This window comes from Cherax quadricarinatus, chromosome 30, assembly GCF_038502225.1.
Source record: "Cherax quadricarinatus isolate ZL_2023a chromosome 30, ASM3850222v1, whole genome shotgun sequence".
Taxonomy (NCBI): Eukaryota; Metazoa; Arthropoda; class Malacostraca; order Decapoda; family Parastacidae; genus Cherax; species Cherax quadricarinatus.
In genome coordinates this window covers 25,698,098-25,721,452 of record NC_091321.1, presented here as the reverse complement: position 1 = coordinate 25,721,452, position 23,355 = coordinate 25,698,098, and the positions used below count along the sequence as shown (strand labels likewise).

The following is a 23,355-nucleotide window of genomic DNA, read 5'->3' as shown; positions in this document are numbered from 1 at the left end:
TCCACTCTGATTCTTGCGTCACTACCATTACTTCCTTCTTAGTGCGACTTCTGCTGGTGTTGCAATATTACTACAACCACCACCACTACCACTGCCACCATCATACTAATACCACCTCTCGTTCTACTACTCCCAGCCCTTCACCCTTCTCATATATATACTGGCTCCCTTCCCTTCGTGCTTCTCTGCGACTAGTTAAAGGTCCAAGTTGGGCCAAAGCCTCGTCAAAAGTTTCATTTTTCTATGTGTGGGTTATATTGTGCATTGTTCCAGTCATGGTATAATTTTTTTATTCACTTAAGAATTAGAAGGTACTTGAGTTTTGGCCGATTCCTGGATTACCATCTGTTCTGGTTAATAATCTGAATAAAGTCTCCATTATCCACAGGGGTACACATTTTTTGGTATAAACCTTGGTTTAGAATGACATGCTGGCAAACACTAGGACATTTATTAAGAAACGTTTTGGTCCTGGAACGTTGATCAAGGTACCTGGACCGAAGTTTTCTAATAAATATGTCAGTGTTTGCTCACGTGTTTTTCTGCACATTTTTTACCTGAACCCTCCACTTCATGGGAGGTCCCTTGCTGTAGAGAAGGGGTTCTTGTCTCTTCCTCACACCAAACCTTCCTCTCATACACAACCCACACATAGGAGAGAGAAGCTTATGATGATGTTTCGGTTCTATTTGGACCATTTACAAAGTAACACCAACGCAAGAGAGCCAAGGTAAGGTTCGTCAGGAAATAGGACAAGTGTTTCCTGACACAGGTCTTAGTCATATGATAATGATTCAGCTGGAGCTTTTGGTCAGCTGACTGAGGCCTTCTGCTGGCTTACCAGTCCACTCCTTCAAAAATTAAAAATCTACCGGTGATTGAGGAGACCAAGGGAGGTGCAAAAAGTAGTAGTGGTAGTGGTAAGGCTGGTAGTGGAAGCAGTAGTAGAAGAAATAGAGGTAGTAAAAAGTAGGGATAGTAGTTTAGTGGCACATGAGAGGAAGGGGAGTGAAGGGAGGCAATATATGTAGGAATGGAGTGGTAGGTGTAGTAGCAGTAGCAGAAGTGGGATCAGTCTAATGACAAGAAAAAGTAGCCCTGCAGGAGAGCTAAGGGCCCCACAAGGGGTAGGACCAAAAACACAAGGGGGTGGGGGAAGAGGAACAGAACACACTTAGGCAAAGGAGAGGAAAACAAAGAAAGAAAAAGGAAAAAAATATGAAAGGAGAAGAAAGGATCAGGTCAAGTCACGAGTGTTCTGAAGTTTGGAGCATTTCACAATGTAATGAGACAAGAAGCCATCAACAGACAAAGCCAGGACTAAGATTCATGCAAGGAAAGCTGTGTATAAAGGAAACTTCAACAAGACGGCCACTGTGAAGGCTAGAAGTAGGGGAGACAGTTCTGGCAGAGTAAGTTTATTCAAGTATACACAAATACAGTTACATAGATTATCATACATAGCAGCATATGTGTAGAGAACCTAGGATAGTCCAAAAAAGTCAGACTGACTTATTTTCATTGGGGTCCTTTTACCTTATTATAATATAATGATTATAATATTTTCTTATAATTCTATAATGAAGATAACATCTTATTATCATATTAAAAAGACTATCTACTACACGAGGGTCATTAAGACTATCTACAATACGAGGGTCATTACTAGGAATAAGGTAAAATTTACATGTGTGTTAGATAAAAAATAAAAAATCATTCCCCTCCCTTTCTGTAGCTACATTCATCAGACACCTTTTAGCACTCTTCTTGAACTGGTTCATGCTATGACTGGCTTTGACATGTGCAGGCAGTCTGTTCCATTCCTTTATTGCTGTACAATAAAAGGTGTTTGAAGCCTGGCCACTGACTGTGGGTACTACAAAGTTGTGCTCTCTCCCTCTAGTACTATGATTGCTTTGGTTCCCAACCTTGACAAAACTGACAGCAAGATATTCTGGACACTGTTTGTGATCAATTTTATAAACATGATTTAGCTTCAGTTGTTTTACTTTGTCTTCAACATTCAGCATATCCAACTGCTGTAATTCATTCTGGACTACATGCTCTCTTGGACCCAGGCCCAGGATGAATCTTACAATTTTGTTCTGGGTGATTTGCAATCTATCTTTCAGTTTTTTTTGTCAAGGCAGAGTACCATGAAGAGCAAGCGTAATCCATATGACACTGTATAAGGGCTAGACAGGGTCCTGCGAGCCTCAGTAGGTAGACACTGTGATTGTCTATACAGGAACTTCAGTCTGGCATTTGCTTTCTTTACTACACTGTTCTCTATCAATTCTCCTGACATGCATGGGTCAAAGGGGATTCCCAGATATTTTACTGATGAAACCAAAGTGATGGGCTCCCCATTACACTGGACATTAAAATTATTTACCCTTTTCAGTTTATGTTTCGTGCCAAAGAGAATGGCTTCAGTTTTCCCGAGGTGTAATGATAATTTGTTGTCTACTAACCATTTGCTGCAGGACTCCAGTTCCAGTGTTAATACATTAGCTATATCTTGTGGGTCTTTACCTGACACTAACAGAGCACTGTCATTTGGATTCAGTAGGAGTTTGCACTTGATACTGATAGGCATGTCATTGACATGGCATAAAAATAATAAGGGATCCAGAATACTACCTTGAGGACCCATCAATAGGATGGCTGTGATCTCTAACATGACAGAAAAGAGCATTGTTGGTGTCAGCAAGCCTAACTTTTTTGTTTGTGTTCTTTGAGCCTGTCAGATAGAGAGCTGCCAGTCTCACCAAAGTATTGGAAAAGACACATGACATTCCTTGCTCTTTAAGACAACCCACCACCTGGAAACCTCCTCCACTACAAGAAACATATACACATTAGTCATGGGGAAAAATTCTTCACACTGGAATCTACAATATCTAATACATACTCCTACATAGCCATCATCAAGTTGGACAAAAACTTTGTTTTCCAATGACCAAGACATTTCTTTCCACACATTAAAAGTTGGATGTGCATCATCAAAGTGACACCACCCAGGCTGAGAAGATATTTTACAAATTTACAAACTTTCTTTACTAAGGTATATGAGGTAGATCATGGTAATGAATATGATATTGTGTATGTGTACTTCAATAAGGCTTTTGATAGAGTCCCACATCAGAGACTATTGAGGAAAATTAAGGCACACGGAATAGGAGAAATTTTTTCCCGGATGGAGGCATGGTTGACAGATAGGCAGCAGATTATTATTATTATAATCAAAAAGAAGCGCTAAGCCACAAGGACTATACAGCGCTGCAGGGCAGGAAGGAAGCGAGGGCATCAGGTGGCAAAAGGGAGATGGATGAGTAATAGGTTACGGATAACAGCAGGGCAGTGGATGGTGAAAGGGTAAAGGGCAGCAAGAGACTGAACTAGAAAGGGCTGAGGGGAGTGCGAAAAGTATCATCAGAGTTTGTGGAGTAAATCAGTCGTTGTCAAGAAGTCAATGAGAGAGTCAGGATTAAAGGAGGGTCCATCAGCAAGAAGGGAAGGTAAAGAGAGAGTAGTAGAACGAAGACGACGTTGGAGGTAAATTCTGCGTGCTCGTTGATAGAGAGGGCAGTCTAACAGAATGTGGCTAATCGATACTGGAACTTGACACTGCTCACAGAGAGGAACAGGGTGCCTCTCCATGAGATACCCATGAGTAAGACGAGTGTGACCAATGCGAAGGCGGGAGAGAGTGGTCTCCCAACCTCGGCACTGATGACAAGAAGACGGCCAGTAACCTATGCTCGGTTTAATAGAATGAAGTTTGTTACCGAGCAGAGTTGACCAACGTTGTTGCCAACGGGTGCGAAGGTGGGTAGCTATTGCAGCAAAATAGTCCAGAAATGGAACACCTCGATAGGAAATTGGTAGGTCATGTACTGCTGACCGCGCAGCAGTGTCTGCCTGTTCATTGCAGCAGAGAGTCTGCATAAATGGGGAGAAATCAGAGTGGGGAAGCATTACAAGCGGTGTTCCACAGGGGTCAGTGTTGGGGCCCTTGTTGTTCACAATCTACATACATGTAAACGACATAAATGAGGGAATATATACCGATATAAGCAAGTTTGCCGATGACACCAAAATAGGCCGACGAATTCATTCTGACGAGGACATTAGAACACTCCAGGAAGATTTAAATAGACTGATACAGTGGTCGGAGAAGTGGCAGATGCAGTTTAATATAGACAACTGCAAGATCTAAACATTAGACAGGAAAATAGCCATGCCACATATAAACTAAGTAATGCAGATCTTAACATTACTGTTTGCGAAAAGGATTGGGGAGTTCTGGTAGGCAATAATCTAAAACCAACAGAATTCTTGGCTTCATATCAAGAAGCATAAATAATAGTTGTCCTCAGGTTGTTCTTTAACTCTATATATCTTGGTTAGGCCTCATTTAGATTATGCTGCACAGTTTTGGTCACCGTATTACAGAATGGATATAAATGCTCTGGAAAACGTACAAAGGAGGATGACATAGTTGATACCATGTATCAGAAATCTTTCCTATGAGGATAGACTGAGGACCCTAAATCTTCACTCTCTAGAAAGGCGTAGAATTAGGGGGGATATGACTGAGGTGTATAAATGAAAAACAGGAATAAATAAAGGGGATGTAAATAGCGTGCTAAAAATATCTAACCTAGACAGGACTCCCAGCAATGGTTTTAAGTTGGAAAAATCCCAATTCAGGAAGGATATAGGAAAGCACTGATTTAGTAATAGAGTTGTGGATGATTGGAACAAACTCCCGAGTACCGTCATAGAAGCTAAAATGTTGTGTAGTTTTAAAAATAGGTTAGATAAATACATGAGTGGGTGTGAGCTGGACCTGACTAGATTGTGCTAATAGGTCAGATGCCATGCTCCTTCCTTAAGTGAATGTGACCTGACCTGACTAGGTTGGGGCACTGGCTTCGGTCGGTGGGGGATCTGGACCTGCCTCGCATGGGCCAGTAGGCCTGGTGCAGTGTTCCTTCTTTCTTATGTTCTAATAACAGCACTGAGGCTCAGACATGCTGACACTCCACCCTCAACCCGCGAGACCGCTATTATCGAACACACACACAATAGTAGAAAGTGGCTTTACAGAATGTGCCCTGGACATCGTACAACAGCTTTGAACTCTACACATTTTCCAGTCATCAAGATGATAACACGTCTTTCCTGCTCGAGGGTGAGGAAGGTACCAAAGTAATACAGCGAAATATTATTATTATTATTATAATCAAAAAGAAGCGCTAAGCCACAAGGGCTATACAGCAATACAGCGAAATAAACGTTCGATTGCCTGGTACTTCCGACCCCAGTCTACATCGCAGGCCATTGTCTGGCAGGGAGAGAACGTTGCTGACGCTAGTAAGTAAACCATACCACGGGTGGGATTTGAACCCACGGTCAGAGTCTCAAAACTCCAGACCGTCGCGTTAGCCACTGGGACTCTCTGACCGCGGGTTCAAATCCCGCCCGTTGTATGGTTTGTTTGCAATCGTGTCGTTACGATTTCATGAGTTAGTAAGTTTATTCAGGTATACACAAATACAGTTACATAGATTATCATACATAGCAGCATATGTGTAGAGAACCTAGGATAACCCAAAAAAGTCAGACAGAGTGGTTTATTTCCTTTGGGGTTGCTAGAACCATCTAACCAAGTACTGTCATTAATGTTAGCTAAGACGCATGTGTAACATCTGGATATCTTTATTGTAGACCTTTCGCCATCCAATGGCTTTATCAATACAGATTCGAGGACATAATTAGAAGACAGTAGAACTATGTACTACTGTCTTCTAATTATGTCCTCGAATCTGTATTGATAAAGCCAATGGATGGCGAAACGTCTACAATAAAGATACCTAGATGTTGCACATGTGTCTTAACTTTCATATTGTCGGTATTTTATACCTTTCTTGCACAACTTTAATGTTACCTGGTTGTTGACTTATGAAGGTCAGCCTCTAAGATAGCCTACCCAAGAGTGGTGAGGGGAAAAGGGCCCAAGGCAAAGATCGGCCGGATTTTAAAAAACCACACGGGCTACCGGATGGTCAACATGCCTTGTGTTAACTCGCCAAAGGCGAAGTTGCCGAAAAACAAGAAGATAGGAAAGTCAGAAGGATAGCAATGTAAGTAGTGTGTGGGCCAGTGTAGATGTTTGGGTGAGGGGAGGATGGGGAAGAGAGGGGTGAACAAGCAAGCAAGTCACCGCCTTACCCTCTTGATGGGATGGGGCTCGAAGTGACTGCAAGTTTCCTCTCAGCTCTGGTCGAGAATTACTCAGGATAACCCAAGAGAAAACTGGAGGCACAATGCTCAGAGCAGAAACGAAGACGTGTTCTCTCCACGGCGGCTGCACAACAACTCCTGTGTATTTCCTTACAGATCCCCACTCCGATTTAACCACATTAAGCACACACAATCTGCTTCCTATTGGTGAGCCATGACTCGATCCATGACAGCACTTTTCCCCCAGTGCCATGAGCTGCCACTTTCTTTAACAGTCTCTGGTGCGGTACTCTATCAAAAGCTTTACTAAACTCTAAATAAACAGTATTGAATTCTTTATCGTGATCAACAGCCTCAAAAGTTTTACTGAAGAAGGTTAATAAATTAGTTAGGCAGGATCATCTTGATAAAAATGGTATACAGTGGTGACAAGTAGATGAGCAAGATATTGTCTAAAAGTTGAGTACCTTTATTTATTGAAGTGTTTTGCCTATACAGTAGACTTCTTCAATAAAATACAGAGGAGAAAAATATGGAGACAACAGGAGTACTGGCGAGATAAAGATGACATGATCTGTCCACCAACCTTAAAGTAGTAGCTTTTGAGGTAATCACTTGATGGTGTTCAGTTGATGGACTGGCTACATTATCTTTATCTCGCCACTACTGCTACCTCCATGTTTAGTAATCTCTCTATTTGGCTGAAGAAGCCTACTGTTATCTGGAGAGAGTTCCGGGGGTCAACGCCCCCGCGGCCCGGTCTGTGGCCAGAGCCTGATCAACCAGGCTGTTACTGCTGGCTGCACGCAAACCAACGTACGAGCCACAGCCCGTTTCAACAATGAAGATACATCACTGCTGCACGTGTCTTACTCATCTACTGGTCAGTCTTGCACCTAAGGTGATGGATTAATTACATCAAACTACTACACTTCCACTATTCGACTGATGAAGCCTGCAGCGCAGGCGAAACGTTTCGTCATTAAAGATTCCTAGTGTTACACACGTGTCTTAAAGTTAATACCTGAGACACCTGAAGAAGCCAAACTCGTATGTCAAAATGGTTTCAAATGTTTTGGCACCAGATGTACACCTGACCAAATCTCTCTTGAACGGTTTGTCAGTGTTACACAGTGTTTCAAATGTTATGCATTTGGCCATACCACCAACAAATTCAGTAGCCAATCACTGATTTGCAGCATATGCTCTGGTGAGCATTCTTTTCGAGGTTACCATAACAAAACTAAGCCCAAGTGTGTTCTTTGCATTGGAAAACACCATGCTGTTTCCCCTATCTGTCCTGAGAGGAAAAAGGTAATACAGAAAATTCTAGAAGCCAAGAAACTGCAATTCTTTGAAGACCCCTCCCCAGGCACCTCCAACAATGTCCCAGGATTCCTTTCCAGCTCTGCCTGGATCTAGTGGGACTCCTCAGGCCTCTTCCACCGGTTCCAATGTTTGGACTTCTGCCCCTCTTGGAGTGCCTCAATCTAACCCTCACCTACAACAAACACAGCCACAAGGTTCATCCTCACTACCCATGTCTCAGGGATCCTCAGCAGGGGGTATGACGAGAGCTCAACTAATGTACATGATGGCCAAGGACATAGCAGGTGGTGATATTCAACTCTGCTCTAAGGTTTTCAATGATTTGTTAATGGTTAATGGGATCAGTCCCATTCAAATCCCAGATAATATTAAGGTTATTATGGCCCAACCCCCCTCAAGATAGGAAGTATGTGCCCTACTCTACCTCTACAAATACGCCTAATTCATCCCTTGTTCAGGGCTCACCCGCCTCGCATACCCAGGTTGTCAACTCCCCTCAGCCAGATGAGTCAACACTTGACCCTAACCATGCCCTAGAGATTGGTGCTCATTCTTTCGCTATCGCAGCTGATCCTGTTGAACAAGAACAAGAACTTTCCCAGGGTACTTCACCTGTTGAACAAGAACAGGAACTTTCCCAGGGTAATTCACCTGGCCTAACAAATTTTCCCTTGGAGCCTCCACGGTCTACCTTTGACACTCATGTGCCTCTGCTTCCTGTAACTGGGAATATCACACCTCAGTTATCTGATGATGACTAATGTTTCTGTTGATATTGCCAACTCTAGTGAGGATGGTGACATTGTTAGTACGTAAGCAACTACTCAGAATTTCCCTCCTCCCCTTGACGAGTCTAGTAGGGAGTGTGTGTATGCCAAACATGAATTTACTTGCAAACGTTCAGACTGCAGTAAATGCGCGAAGTGCAAGAAATAATGGGGATTACAATTTTCCAACTTAATGTTCAACATTTCTTAGTAGAATATCAGTAGAATATTCAAAGGGTTACTAGTAGAACTATAGTAAATCAACCATCCAAATCACATTATGAAGCTCTGTGTAGTCTGCAGTCAATCAAACAAACGGGCTTCCACATGGATTACTTGCTATTTTTGTGAAAATTGGTGTCGCACCCCTTGTGCAGATATCCAAGAACTATCTACAAGCAGTATTAAATCAGGGAAGTGTTTTTGGGTATGCCCAAATGAGATATATCTGTGGATTAAAATCACATTGGTATTAAAAGAGGATGACATCAAAACAGCCTTCACAGAAAACCTGGAAGCATTCTATACCAGATGGGAAAATAAAATGTCTGGGCTGGATGGTATCGCCCTTGGTGCTGGCCATGTAGTCAGAAACTGTAAGGCTGGAGGTGCTGTCCTGGGTGACAGTAATGGTGAAGCTGGAGGTGCTGTCCTGGGAGACATTAATAGTGAGGATGGAGGTGCTGTCCTGGGAGACAGTAATGGTGAGGATGGAGGTGCTGTCCAGGTAGTCAGTAAATGTACGCATGAGGGAGACAGGAGCTGTAGTGGGGAAACAAGTGTAGTCAAGGACAAGATAAAACCAATATTACAAACTAGTAATACCACAGGAGATAGCAAACAAGGGGACTCCACTAGCAATAGTGAGGATACATTACCAGAAATAACTAGTGAGGATAGGAATGAGACAGGTAAACATGCACCAACAGGGATACAGTCACAGAAACCCAAGGCAAACGGAAACCAAGCCTGTGCACATACTATGCACTTGGTATCTGCAGGCATGGGAAATCTGGAAAAACAGATGGGACATGGGACGTGCAACTATGACCACCCTAGAAAATGCAGTGCCCATTTGACAACAGGAAAATGCAAACTCACTTCCTGTAAGCTTTTTCACCCTGAAATGTGTCCCCCTCTTCAGTACAGGAAAGACTGTGCTATAACTTAAATTGCCAGGCACACCATCAAAATGGGACAAAAAGATACAAGACATCCAGGCCATGGGAAAACCTGGGTAGCCGCAGCCACTCAAGAGGGAGAGATTTTTAGTGCCAGGAAGGAAAAAAAAAACTGGCAGGAAATGGCGGAAATCGTACGCCAAATCCAGTCATTTCTGGAGTGGAACCACAGTCGATGGCCTACACTCCAAACCAACAGATACAGATACTAGTGCCGGAAAAAAAAGTCCCCTCCAGTACCACCAGTCCGATGACATTCTTCTTGGCAATTATACAGGGTCTAAAGCCAGCAACGAACAACAAAATGCCTTTCATCCATGGACTGCTTGCAGAGTTAAAGTTTAATATCTTTGTTATGCACCCCATACCCATCCTGTGGGCAGTAGTTAAAAGGTTACAAAGGTACATAATGGGTCCAGTGACTGGATCCCAAAGTTATGATAGCTGAACTAGTTACAAAGGTAATGAACTTCAGGTAGATCTGGTCACAACCATGGCAAGTTACAAAAGTAATGAATCAGCCTCACTCTTGAACCACTGATACGTCCACACCTGGTCACAATTGTAATGAGTTATAAATACAAATATTAAGTGTGTCATACACCCACACGAGCGCGCGCGCGCCAGGAGCTATGACTCGACCCCTGCAACCACAAATAGGTGAGTACACGAGGGCGCACGCACGGACATGTGCACACGAGTGTATAAATATATGCATACACACAAGCACGCACACCCACACACACACACACACACACACACACACACACACACACACACACACACACACACACCCCTCACATACACACCCACCCACCCACACACACACACACATGGTAATGCATTATTTACAGCTAGCAAAGTCAGGGTATTTCTCCAGAATGGTCTGTAATATACCACTGTGGATAAAATACTTCGCCATTTCTTGAACATTTCTGAGGCAAATGCAATGTTCGCGGCTTTCACAGAGACCCACATAAAGGATCACTTGGACAACAAAATATGGATCCCAGGTTACAACCTATACAGATGTGACAGAGTGAACAGGCAAAAGGGGGGGGGGAAGTTGGCCTGTATATCGCAGAGGCACTTGTTTGCGCAGAACTGCTTAATGCCTCAAATGATGTAGTGGAAGTTTTAGCAGTAAAGATCGAGAACCAAAACCTAGTCATTGTGGTAGTCTACAAGCCTCTGGATGCAACGTCCCAGCAATTCCACGAACAGCTGTCAAAAATTGGCCACTGTCTGGAAAATCTGCCAGCTCCTGCCCCCAACATCTTGCTCCTGGGGAATTTCAACTTGAGGCACCTAAAATGGAGGAATATAGCAAATAATGTTGTTGCAGTGATAACACCAGGAGGCAGCTCTGACGAGAACTCTCACACACACGAGCTTGTAAATCTCTGCACAAAATTCAACTTAAACCAGCAAATAATAGAGCCTACTAGACTGGAGAATACACTAGACCTCATCTTCACTAACAATGATGATCCGATACGAAATGCCGCCATATCAAATCACAACATAATCGAGGTTCAGACATGTATGCACGGAGCCCCAGACCGACAAAATGAGATTAGTCACGAGGGAGCCTTCACCAAATTCAACTTCAATAACAAGAACATTATGTGGGACCAAGTAAACCAAGTCCTAAGATAAGATAAGATAAGATTTCGTTCGGATTTTTAACCCCGGAGGGTTAGCCACCCAGGATAACCCAAGAAAGTCAGTGCGTCATCGAGGACTGTCTAACTTATTTCCATTGGGGTCCTTAATCTTGTCCCCCAGGATGCGACCCACACCAGTCGACTAACACCCAGGTACCTATTTGCTGCTAGGTGAACAGGACAACAGGTGTAAGGAAACGTGTCGAATGTTTCCACCCGGCGGGAATCGAACCCGGGCCCTCCGTGTGTGAAGCGGGAGCTTTAGCCACCAGGCCACCGGGCCACCTAAACGATATAAGCTGGGAAGATAGACTAAGCAACACTAAGATCGACAACACTCTAATTACCAGACATAATGAGGGCAAATTCCTAGGCCTATACCTTGACAACAACCTGAATTTCAGCACCCATATCCAACACAACCAAAAAAGTATCCAAAACAGTTGGGATCCTCTCCAAGATACGATACTACGTGCCGCAAAATGCCCTTCTCACACTGTACCACTCACTTATTTATCCATACCTCACCTATGCTATTTGTGCTTGGGGATCAACTGCAGCAACACACCTAAAGCCAATAATAACCCAACAAAAAGCTGCAGTAAGAATAATCACTAAATCCCATCCCTGGCAACACACCCCCCCCCACTCTTCATAGATCTAAACTTACTCCCTGTTCAGTACATCCACACTTACTACTGTGCAATCTACATCTACAGGACCTTAAACTCCAATATCAACCTTGACCTAAAACGCTTTCTTGATAGTTGTGACAGAACCCACAGGCATAACACCAGACACAAACATCTCTACGACATTCCCCATGTCCGACTAAACCTTAACAAAAATTCAATGTATGTCAAAGGCCCTAAAATCTGGAACACCCTACCTGAGAACTCTAGAACTGCAGACACATTCATCACCTTCAAAACTACCATTAGAAAACATCTTATCTCCCTGATAAACCCCATCAACTAACTACATGAATACCACCTGGTGGTTCACACTTACACTCACCCATTTGACCATAAACAGAAATATTAATCTCAATCTTAAAATAATGAATCCTATGATACTCCAATACTGAAATTATGTACTGTGCCAAAACAAAAGCATTCACATTGCTAAACTCACAAACTAGTATTTAGTCACTTAGCCATAATACCAACTTGCCTCATAATTTGTAATATTTTAAAATAAAGAATTAAACTAAGTCTGCCCGAAATGCCTAGCCATGCTAGGCGTTCTAGTGGTACACTCTGTAATCATTATTTAACTACATGCAAACCACACAACAACCAAATTCTGTAAATTCAACATTGTAATCTTTATAGAGAATGAACTTTGAATCAATCGCATCTGCTAGAAAAACACAGGATGGATAATGAGAACCTTCAAAACTAGGGATGCCAAGCCCATGATGACACTCTTCAGGTCACTTGCTCTATCTAGGCTGGAATATTGCTGCACACTAATAGCACCTTTCAAGGCAGGTGAAATTGCTGACCTAGAAAATGTACAGAGAACCTTCATGGCACGCATAACGGAGATAAAACACCTCAATTACTGGGAGCGCTTGAGGTTCCTGAACTTGTACTCCCTGGAACGCAGGCGGGAGAGATACATGATTATATACACCTGGAAAATCCTAGAGGGACTAGTACCGAACTTGTACATGAAAATCAGTCACTACGAAAGCAAAAGACTTGGCAGACGATGCAACATCCCCCCAATGAAAAGCAGGGGTGTCACTAGCACGTTAAGAGACCATACAATAAGTGTCAGGGGCCCGAGACTGTTCAACTGCCTCCCAGCATACATAAGGGGGATTACCAATAGACCCCTGGCTGTCTTCAAGCAGGCACTGGACAAGCACCTAAAGTCGGTACCTGACCAGCCGGGCTGTGGCTCGTACGTTGGATTGCGTGCAGCCAGCAGTAACAGCCTGGTTGATCAGGCTCTGATCACGTCCCATGGCCAACTATTGATAGGAACTGGATATTTTCCTCCGAGACAACCGTATATAGAGTCCATTCCCCTACATAGGATATTAAGCAGAAATATTCCTGTAGATGAATGGTTCAGAGAACCGACACGTTGTTAAAATTAGACACATGTGCAACTCTTGGGTATCTTTATTGAGGACTCGTTTCGCCACACAGTGGCTTCATCAGTCCATACAAAGGAGAAACTTGAACAGGAGGAGAATGAGGTAATCAGTCCCTCAACCTTGAGTCGATGTGGTCAGTGGCCTGGTGGCTAAAGCTCCCGCTTCACACACGGAGGGCCCGGGTTCGATTCCCGGCGGGTGGAAATTCCGACACGTTTCCTTACACCTATTATCCTGTTCACCTAGCAGCAAATAGGTACCTGGGTGTTAGTCGACTGGTGTGGGTCGCATCCTGGGGGACAAGATTAAGGACCCCAATGGAAATAAGTTAGACAGTCCTCGATGACGAACTGACTTTCTTGGGTTATCCTGGGTGGCTAACCCTCCGGGGTTAAAAATCCGAACGAAATCTTATCTCTTATCTTATCTTAACAATCAGTCCATCTACAATCCTGTCAGACACTGCAACTTCTTGGGATCTTAATACTTGGGAATTCTTCGCTTGCCTAACACTTGGGCACGACCTACTTCCACATTGGACAAATGTAACACCACCTACGACTGCTGCACCTCTCCTGCCATACGGTTTATAAGCTGCTTCTCCGCTCACATGCCGTATTCTACTCAAGATTGATGGACTGACCATGTCGACTCAAGGTTGAGGGACTGATTACCTCATTCTCCTCCTGTTCTTAAAGTTTCTCCTTTGTATGGACTGATGAAGCCACTGCGTGGCGAAACGTTTCCTCAATAAAGATACCCAAGAGTTGCACATGTGTCTAATTTTAACAGAAATATTCCTACAATTCTGGCGGGATATTTTAACACTCATCACCCTGCACTCTTTAACTGTGGAATTGGTAATCCGCTGGGCAACTTGAAAGGAAAACAACCATTTAATATCATGACAGCCAGGAATCTGTCATTTCAAGGCCCATTCTTTAAATCGTATGTTGGTTCTCATCCGGGAACACCAGATATAGTCCTGACCAACAGAGACTGACTTCTTCCATTGTCGAGTCTCTCCTGGTGGGAACGTAGCATCTGACCATATCCCTGTTTTAATACAACTACAGCTTCTCCATTTAGAATGCCTGTACCTCCTAAACCCAATCTCAACACCCTAGGATTTGACCCCTTCAGGGCATTTCTTGGTGACGATGAAATTGCGTCGTTGGAAGATTTACCTTCCACTGTAATTGACGACGCGATCAGGTCCCTTCACAACCGAATACTTGATGCTACTAATGCAACTTGCCAATTAGCTTCCACAAAGATCTACCAACAATATAAGCCTACGAGGGAAATTAGAGACTATGAAAAATTATCAAACAATGTCGAAGGCATCTTCAAACGCAACAACCACCAGTGGCTACACTGTATAGATTGAGACAGGAATTAATTACCATGATTAGTCATCACAAACGTGATTTATGGAAATTTCTAGTTCTCGAAGCTAACCAGTATAAACGTGAACCAGCAAAATTTTGAAGCAATAGTGAGGATATATTACCAAAAACAACTGGTGGGAGCTCCATTGTTGGTGCTAGGGAGGATAGGAATAAGACAGGGAAACATGCACCAACAGGGAATACAGTCACAGAAACCCAAGGCAAACGGAAACCAAGCCTGTGCACATACTATGCACTTGGTATCTGCAGACATGGGAAATCTGGAAAAACAGACGGGACGTGCAACTATGACCACCCTAGAAAATGCCATGCCCATATGACAACAGGAAAATGCAAACTCCCTTCCTGTAAGCTATTTCACCCTGAAATGTGTACCTCTTCAGTACAGGAAAGACTGTGCTATAACTTAAATTGCCAGGCACACCATCTAAAGGGTACAAAAAGATACAAAACATCCAGGCCATGGGAAAACCTGGGTAGCCACAGCCACTCAAGAGGGAGAGGTTTTTTAGTGCCAGGAAGGAAAAAAAACTGGCAGGAAATGGCAGAAATCGTACACCAAATCCAGTCATTCCTAGAGTGGAACCACAGTCGATGGCCTCCACTCCAAACCAACAGATACAGATACTAATGCCGGAAAAAAATCCACCCCCAGTACCAACAATACCACCAGTCCGATGACATTCTTCTTTGCAAATATACAGGGTCTAAAGCCAGCAACAATCAACAAAATACCTTTCATCCGTGGACGGCTTGCAGAGGCAAAGGCAATGTTCACGGCTTTCACTGAGACCCACATAAAGGATCACTTGGACAACGAAATATGGATCCCAGGTTACAACCTATACAGATGTGACAGAGTAAACAGGCAAAAGGGGGGGGGGTTGGCCTGTACATCGCTAAGTCACTTGTTTGCACAGAACTGCTAAATGCCTCAAATGATGTAGTGGAAGTTTTAGCAGTAAAGGTCGAGAACCAAAACCTAGTCATTGTGGTAGTCTACAAGCCTCCGGATGCAACATCCCAGCAATTCCAGGAACAGCTGTTAAAAATTGACCACTGTCTGGAAAATCTTCCAGCTCCTGCACCCAACATCTTGCTCCTGGGGGATTTCAACTTAAGGCACCTAAAATGGAGGAATATAGCAAATAATATTGTTGCAGTAATAACACCAGGAGGCAGCTCTGATGAAAACTCACACTCACACGAGCTTTTAAATCTCTGCACAAAATTCAATTTAAACCAGCAAATAATAGAGCCTACTAGACTAGAGAATACACTAGACCTCATCTTCACTAACAATGATGATCTGATAAGAAATGTTACCATATCAAAAACAACATACTCAGATCACAACATAATTGAGGTTCAGACATGTATGCGTGGAGCCCCAGACCGACATAATGAGACTAGCCACGAGGGAGCATTCACCAAATTCAACTTCAATAACAAAAACATAAAGTGGGACCAAGTAAACCAAGTCTTAACCGATATAAGCTGGGAAGATATACTAAGCAACACCGACCCCAACTTATGCCTAGAACAGATTAACTTGGTGGCACTCGATGTATGCACAAGGCTTATTCCTCTAAGAAAAAGGAGGAGTAGATGTAAAATAGAAAGAGACAGGCGCTCCCTTTACAGGCGACGGAAAAGAATAACAGCGGCTAAAAGAGGTCAATATATCTGAAATGCGTAGGGAGACACTGGTCAGAGAAATAGCAAGCATCGAACTCAAGCTAAAGGAATCTTATAGGAGTCAGGAATCGCGGGAAGAACTAAAAGCCATCAATGAAATCGAAAGAAACCCAAAGTATTTCTTCTCCTATGAAAAATCAAAGTAGAGAACAACGTCCAGTATTGGGCCCCTACTTAAACAAGATGGGTCCTACACAGATGACAGCAAGGAAATGAGTGAGCTACTCAAGTCCCAATATGACTCAGTTTTTAGCAAGCCGCTAACCAGACTGAGAGTCGAAGATCAAAATGAATTTTTTATGAGAGAGCCACAAAATTTGGTTAACACACGCCTATCCGATGTTACCCTGACGCCAAATGACTTCGAACAGGCGATAAATGACATGCCCATGCACTCTGTCCCAGGGCCAGACTCATGGAACTCCGTATTCATCAAGAACTGCAAGAAGCCCCTATCACGAGCCTTTTCCATCCTATGGAGAGGGAGCATGGACACGGGGGTCGTCCCACAGTTACTAAAAACAGACATAGCCCCACTCCACAAAGGGGGCAGTAAAGCAACATCAAAGAACTACAGACCGATAGCACTAACATCCCATATCATAAAAATCTTTGAAAGGGTCCTAAGAAGCAAGATCACCACCCATCTAGAAACACATCAGTTACACAACCCAGGGCAACATGGGTTTAGAACAGGTCGCTCCTGTCTGTCTCAACTATTGGATCACTACGACAAGGTCCTAAATGCACTAGAAGATAAAAAGAATGCAGATGTAATATATACAGACTTTGCAAAAGCCTTCGACAAGTGTGACCATGGCGTAATAGCGCACAAAATGCGTGCTAAAGGAATAACAGGAAAAGTCGGTCGATGGATCTATAATTTCCTCACTAACAGAACACAGAGAGTAGTCGTCAACAGAGTAAAGTCCGAGGCAGCTACGGTGAAAAGCTCTGTTCCACAAGGCACAGTACTCGCTCCCATCTTGTTCCTCATCCTCATATCCGACATAGACAAGGATGTCAGCCACAGCACCATGTCTTCCTTTGCAGATGACACCCGAATCTGCATGACAGTGTCTTCCATTGCAGACACTGCAAGGCTCCAGGCGGACATCAACCGAATCTTTCAGTGGGCTGCAGAAAACAATATGAAGTTCAACGATGAGAAATTTCAATTACTCAGATATGGTAAACACGAGGAAATTAAATCTTCATCAGAGTACAAAACAAATTCTGGCCACAAAATAGAGCGAAACACCAACGTCAAAGACCTGGGAGTGATCATGTCGGAGGATCTCACCTTCAAGGACCATAACATTGTATCAATCGCATCTGCTAGAAAAATGACAGGATGGATAATGAGAACTTTCAAGACTAGAGAGGCCAAGCCCATGATGACACTCTTCAGGTCACTTGTTCTATCTAGGCTGGAATATTGCTGCACACTAACAGCACCTTTCAAGGCAGGTGAAATTGCTGACCTAGAAAATGTATAGAGAACCTTCATGGCGCACATAACGGAGATAAAACACCTCAATTACTGGGAGCGCTTGAGGTTCCTAAAACTGTATTCCCTGGAACGCAGGCGGGAGAGATACATGATTATATACACCTGGAAAATCCTAGAGGGACTAGTACCGAACTTGCACACGAAAATCAGTCACTACGAAAGCAAAAGACTTGGCAGACGATGCAACATCCCCCCAATGAAAAGCAAGGGTGTCACTAGCACGTTAAGAGACCATACAATAAGTGTCAGGGGCCCGAGACTGTTCAACTGCCTCCCAGCATACATAAGGGGGATTACCAACAGACCCCTGGCAGTCTTCAAGCTGGCACTGGACAAGCACCTAAAGTCGGTTCCTGACCAGCCGAGCTGTGGCTCGTACGTTGGTTTGCGTGCAGCCAGCAGCAACAGCCTGGTTGATCAGGCTCTGATCCACCAGGAGGCCTGGTCACAGACCGGGCCGCGGGGGCGTTGACCCCCGGAACTCTCTCCAGGTAAACTCCAGGTAAGATTCGGCAACTTTTAGGGGCAAAGCACAAGGCTCCCAGTTACCTAATTCATACCTTCACTGATGGTGATGATGAGGAGGAGGTTGAGATTAAACTTGATGATCCACAGGACCAGGCTAATTTGATGGGTGATGTTTGGGAGAAAATTCTCTCCCACAATAACAGTCGTCGATTTAATAACCACTATCAGTTGGTCAATGAATGGAGAGATGAGAACTTAGCTGATCTACAACCACTACCTTCCATCGATACATCAACTCTTGAAGAGGCCTATCACACTACTTGAGATGAGTCAGGTTATTGGAAGAATGCAAAATAGAGCCCCTGGTCTCTCTGGAATAACAATGAAACAAATAAAGTTCCTACCCAGAAATTGTAAACAGTCTTTGGTCAATATCTTTAATGCCATCTTGGCCTCCGGACATTTTCCAGTGGTTTTTAAGACTGCGAGGATGATCTTTCTTGCGAAACCCCATAAAGACGTCCACCAACCTGGAAACTATATACCTGTATCCTTACTTGAAGTCACTGGCAACGTTCCTGAGATCATTTCCAATAGATTGAACTATTATATGGAGTTTAATCACCTCTTTACAGAAAAACAATTCGGCTTTAGGACTCAGAGGTACCCATTATGCAATAAATATTATTTTCGATGCTGTAGCGAGCTTGAAACATCAGGGCAATCTTGCCCTAATTGCCACCAGAGATGTTCATAAAGCTTTTGATAGCTTATGGCATGATGGTCTTATATATAAACTTATTGACCTACCTAACCATAACTGGACCTTTCTCAGATTTATATATAACTTCTTAACTCAAAGAAAAATCGTTCCTACCTTTCACGGCAGGTCGACAGAGCCTTTTATACCACAGCTGGTGTCCCACAAGGTTCTTGTCTTAGTCCAATTCTATTCAATATTTATGTGAATGATCTTCCTTAACCGGAGTTCAATGATACAATTATAACGCAGTTTGCAGATGATGTTATCCATGTCGTCTCGTCAACCCCTGTAACAGGAAAATATAAGTATGAGAGGGTCATAGAAAAAATGAATATTGAACTTCGTCGAACATCTAATTGGGAAAAGAAATGGAGAATTACGACCAACCCTGACAAAGTCCTTGTTAGCACGATATAATGTTTTGCATCAAAGACAGGGGATATCTCCATCAGAGGTAAACCTGTAGCCATTAGAAACCCTAACAAGATCTTGGGATATGAAATAGACAGGCTGCTCCACTCAACATCTCACGTCAGTAAAAAGATCAACATAGCCAAAGCCGGTCTTAGATTTAATCAAGCCCCTTCACACGTCAAAAAAAACATTTGTATAAAATGATAATAAGACCAATACTCGAATACCCTTGTGTCCCAATGTCGTTAACAACAAAGACCAACATGCTACGGTTACAGTGGGTCCAGAATAGAGCTCTCCGCTTTATTACGGGTACCAGGAGGAGAGACAGAGTCAAAATGACAGATTTACACGTACAACAGGATATTACTGCCTTAAATGTACGCCTTGATATGCTGAAAAAGAAGCAACTCTATGCAATGCAAGAGCTCTACATACCAGATAGCGAACATCCTCCCTAAGTTGAAAATACTACCGACCATATCATTAACACTCCTCCTCACAGGACCCAAAGAATGACTCCCACAGAGGCTGCGTCGCTTCATTCATAAAGACGATTACCATCGACCAATGATCTTGAGCAACCTCCCTGCAGATGATGATTGGGTAACACCAGAACCCTTCTATGTCTACTAAGAATATTATCGCCCCTGATTATGGAGATATCTTGTATAACATTTTTACTTTCACATCTATTAAAAATTCACTATATTTACTATGGCGGGACACCACCTTGAAAGAAGCCAACGTGCCTAGTAATTTTTCATGAATTGTCTATATAATCATCGCCTTGCCTTGTTAAAATTTTCGTTATGCAATCGCAAAAAAAGATAATTGCAGCTTGTATATCTATTACCGATTCAGAGTCATTTACCTGGAGTTTACCTGGAGATAGTTCCGGGGGTCAACGCCCCCGCGGCCCCGTCTGTGACCAGGCCTCATGCACCTATATATCTGTTTGACTCTGATGGGTAAGTGCTATACCCTTTCCAATAATTTTCTGTTATTACACATACACTTTTTATATTGCACCAAAGTGGTTGTGTCACTTCCCTTTTATATCCTGCCTCACTCCCCCTCCCACCCTTTTATATCCTACCTCACTCCCCCTCCCACCCTTTTATATTCTACCTCACTCCCCCTCCCATCCTTTTATATCCTACATCACTCCCCCTCCCATCCTTTTATATCCTACCTCACTCCCGCTCTCACCCTTTTATATCCTACCTCACCCTAATCCCACCCTTTTGTATCCTACCTCACTCCGCACTCCCACCCTTTTATATCCTACCTGACTCCCCCTCCCACCCTTTTACATCCTACCTCACTCCCCTTCCCATCCTTTTATATCCTACCTCACTCCCCCTCCCACCCTTTTATATCCTACCTCACTCCCCCCTCCCATCCTTTTATATCCTACCTCACTCCCCCTCCCACCCTTTTCCCATATTTCTTTCCTTACCCATCCTTCTTCCTTACATATCTTACCAAAGCTCTGGTCGTAAGTTAAGTAAGGGATCTGTAACAAGTGGCATTCCACAGGGATCAGTCTTAGGCCCGTTGTTTTTTATTATATTAATGACCTTGATAAAGGAATTACTAGTGACATGAGCAAATTCGCCGTTAGTTTAAGTTAGTTTAATATGTTTATTATGCACCCCATACCCATCCTGTGGGCGGTAGTCAAAAGATTACAGAGGTACATAATGGGTCCAGGGACTGGGCCTCAAAGTTTTGATAGCTGAGCAAGTTACAGAGGTAATGAATTCACAATTTACAAAGGTAATGAACTTCAGGTAGGTCTAGTCACAATCATGACACGTTACAAAGGTATTTACAGATTACAGAGGCCGATGACACGAATATAGGTAGAATAACTGATTCAAACAAAGATGCCACGGAACTTCAGGAGGATTTAAACAAACTCAGTTCCTGGTCAGAAAAGTGGAGTTGCAGTTCAATGTAGATAAACGCAAGGTTCTGAAGCTCGGGAGTGTCCATAACCATAGTACTTATAGGTTAAATAACGTAGAACATAGCCATACAGATTACGAAAAGGACTTGGGCGTTATGGTAAGCAGCAACCTTAATTAATGATTTCCAGACGCTGTGTAAATAGTTCCAGTTTTACCTCGAGATCGATAAAATCTATGTTTGCATTTTGAGTCAACCTTACACAGATTGAAATTAGATTTTCTAATTGTGTAATTTTCATCTGTTAAGACGTAAATTGGGTTTCTAAGTACACCATTGTACTGGAATACGGATAATTCTTAGCACCACACTGGAAATAAGTCACTGTCTGACTTTTTTTGGGTTATCCCAGTTTCTCTACACATATGCTGCTATGTATGATAATCTGTGTAACTGTATTTGTGTATACCTGAATAAACTTACTTACTAACTTACACTTAGAGTGTTTAACTCTTCACTACAGTGAACAGCCGAGTGTTTGTTGTGATGTGTCGGCAACACTTAACGATAGTCAGTGACTCTGAAGGGTACAGGGTACGTATGTCCACACGCTGAGTCGACTGTGACAACTATACACTGCATAACTGTATATCACAAATGTATATTCATAATACATATATATTAATGTCACAATTAATATATAAAAGCTTACACTTTAATATAACTTCCTTAAATATGTAAGAATTCATGTCTATAAACATTATAAACTGTAGATATATATATATATATATATATATATATATATATATATATATATATATATATATATATATATATATATATATATATATATATATATATATATATACACACACTCAAGACAAACTGAACGCCATCTTTTAGATTTAGATTTTGCCACCGAAGTGGCTAGTTTATTGTGCACCCCATATCCATCCTGTGGACGGTAGCGCAAAAGCATATGGATACACAAAAGGCCTAGGAACTAGGCCCCAAAGGGTTAACAGGAATACATATGGATTTATATCTACATATCTATAGTTCAATTATCTGTTACAAGCAAATTTAGGAAATTTGCTTAGCATATCTGGTATCTTATTTTCATTAATAAGATATCTTGACATGTCACATAGGTTATTATAATGTCTGTCTCTGTGTTCCTCAATAAGTGGACAATTAAGTACATAGTATTCAAGACAGTGACCATATGCCTGACCACATAATTTACATTTAGTTTGATCATCATCTGTGTGTCTCCCAAACTGCCAGAAGTACGTACTTGTAACCAAGCCTAAGTCTGGCCACTATAACATCAGTCAGTCTGTTCACATTGCAAGTTGCTCCATAAACATACTTACGGTCAGAACACCATCTGAGTTGTTGATGTCAGCGTTCTTGAGTGTGGTCGCCAGTGTGGGTTGACGGGTGATTCAGCCCCTGTGTTCTGTTGAGTCATGTTGAGTGGGTGATTGGGCGAGCTGCCTCCGGGAGACTCTGGGTGAGCCTCCCGTTTTCTATTGACTATCGAGGCAGCCGTCTCTCGCTCACCGTTCTCTTTGATTGAGCCTGGAGGACTTGTACATTGTGATTTATTTGTAAAAACACTAGTTTTACAGTTTTTTTCGAAGGACCTTGGCTCGTAATTATTTGTACACTATAGTACAAGAATTTTGGACCACACTGTGGCCACTGTCCGGTTCGAAGGACTAATTTGTAGGAAAATTTATCTCACTAAATTATGGTTAAAATAAACTTGCAGAACAAATACTATGTATCAATACTGAGGATACTTAGCTTTGTCGCTGGCTCTGCCTACCGCAGCTTCTATGTGAGACAGTTCTTCTACACC

General features: G+C 42.7%; 1 long non-coding RNA gene across 2 annotated transcripts in view; it reads right to left on the bottom strand.

The window, feature by feature from the left end:
* The window catches only part of LOC128692731 (uncharacterized), a 30,252-nt gene extending 7,192 nt beyond the window's left edge, over positions 1-23,060 (bottom strand). Inside the window, exons 1-2 of one of the 2 annotated variants that reach the window (XR_011392620.1) lie at positions 22,865-23,060; positions 19,275-19,446 (exon numbers count right to left, since the gene is read on the bottom strand). This is a non-coding gene — a long non-coding RNA (uncharacterized lncRNA). The remainder of the gene's footprint in view (positions 1-19,274; positions 19,447-22,864) is intronic. The other variant, XR_011392619.1, reaches the window with a different exon arrangement.
* Positions 23,061-23,355: the final 295 nt, after the last annotated feature.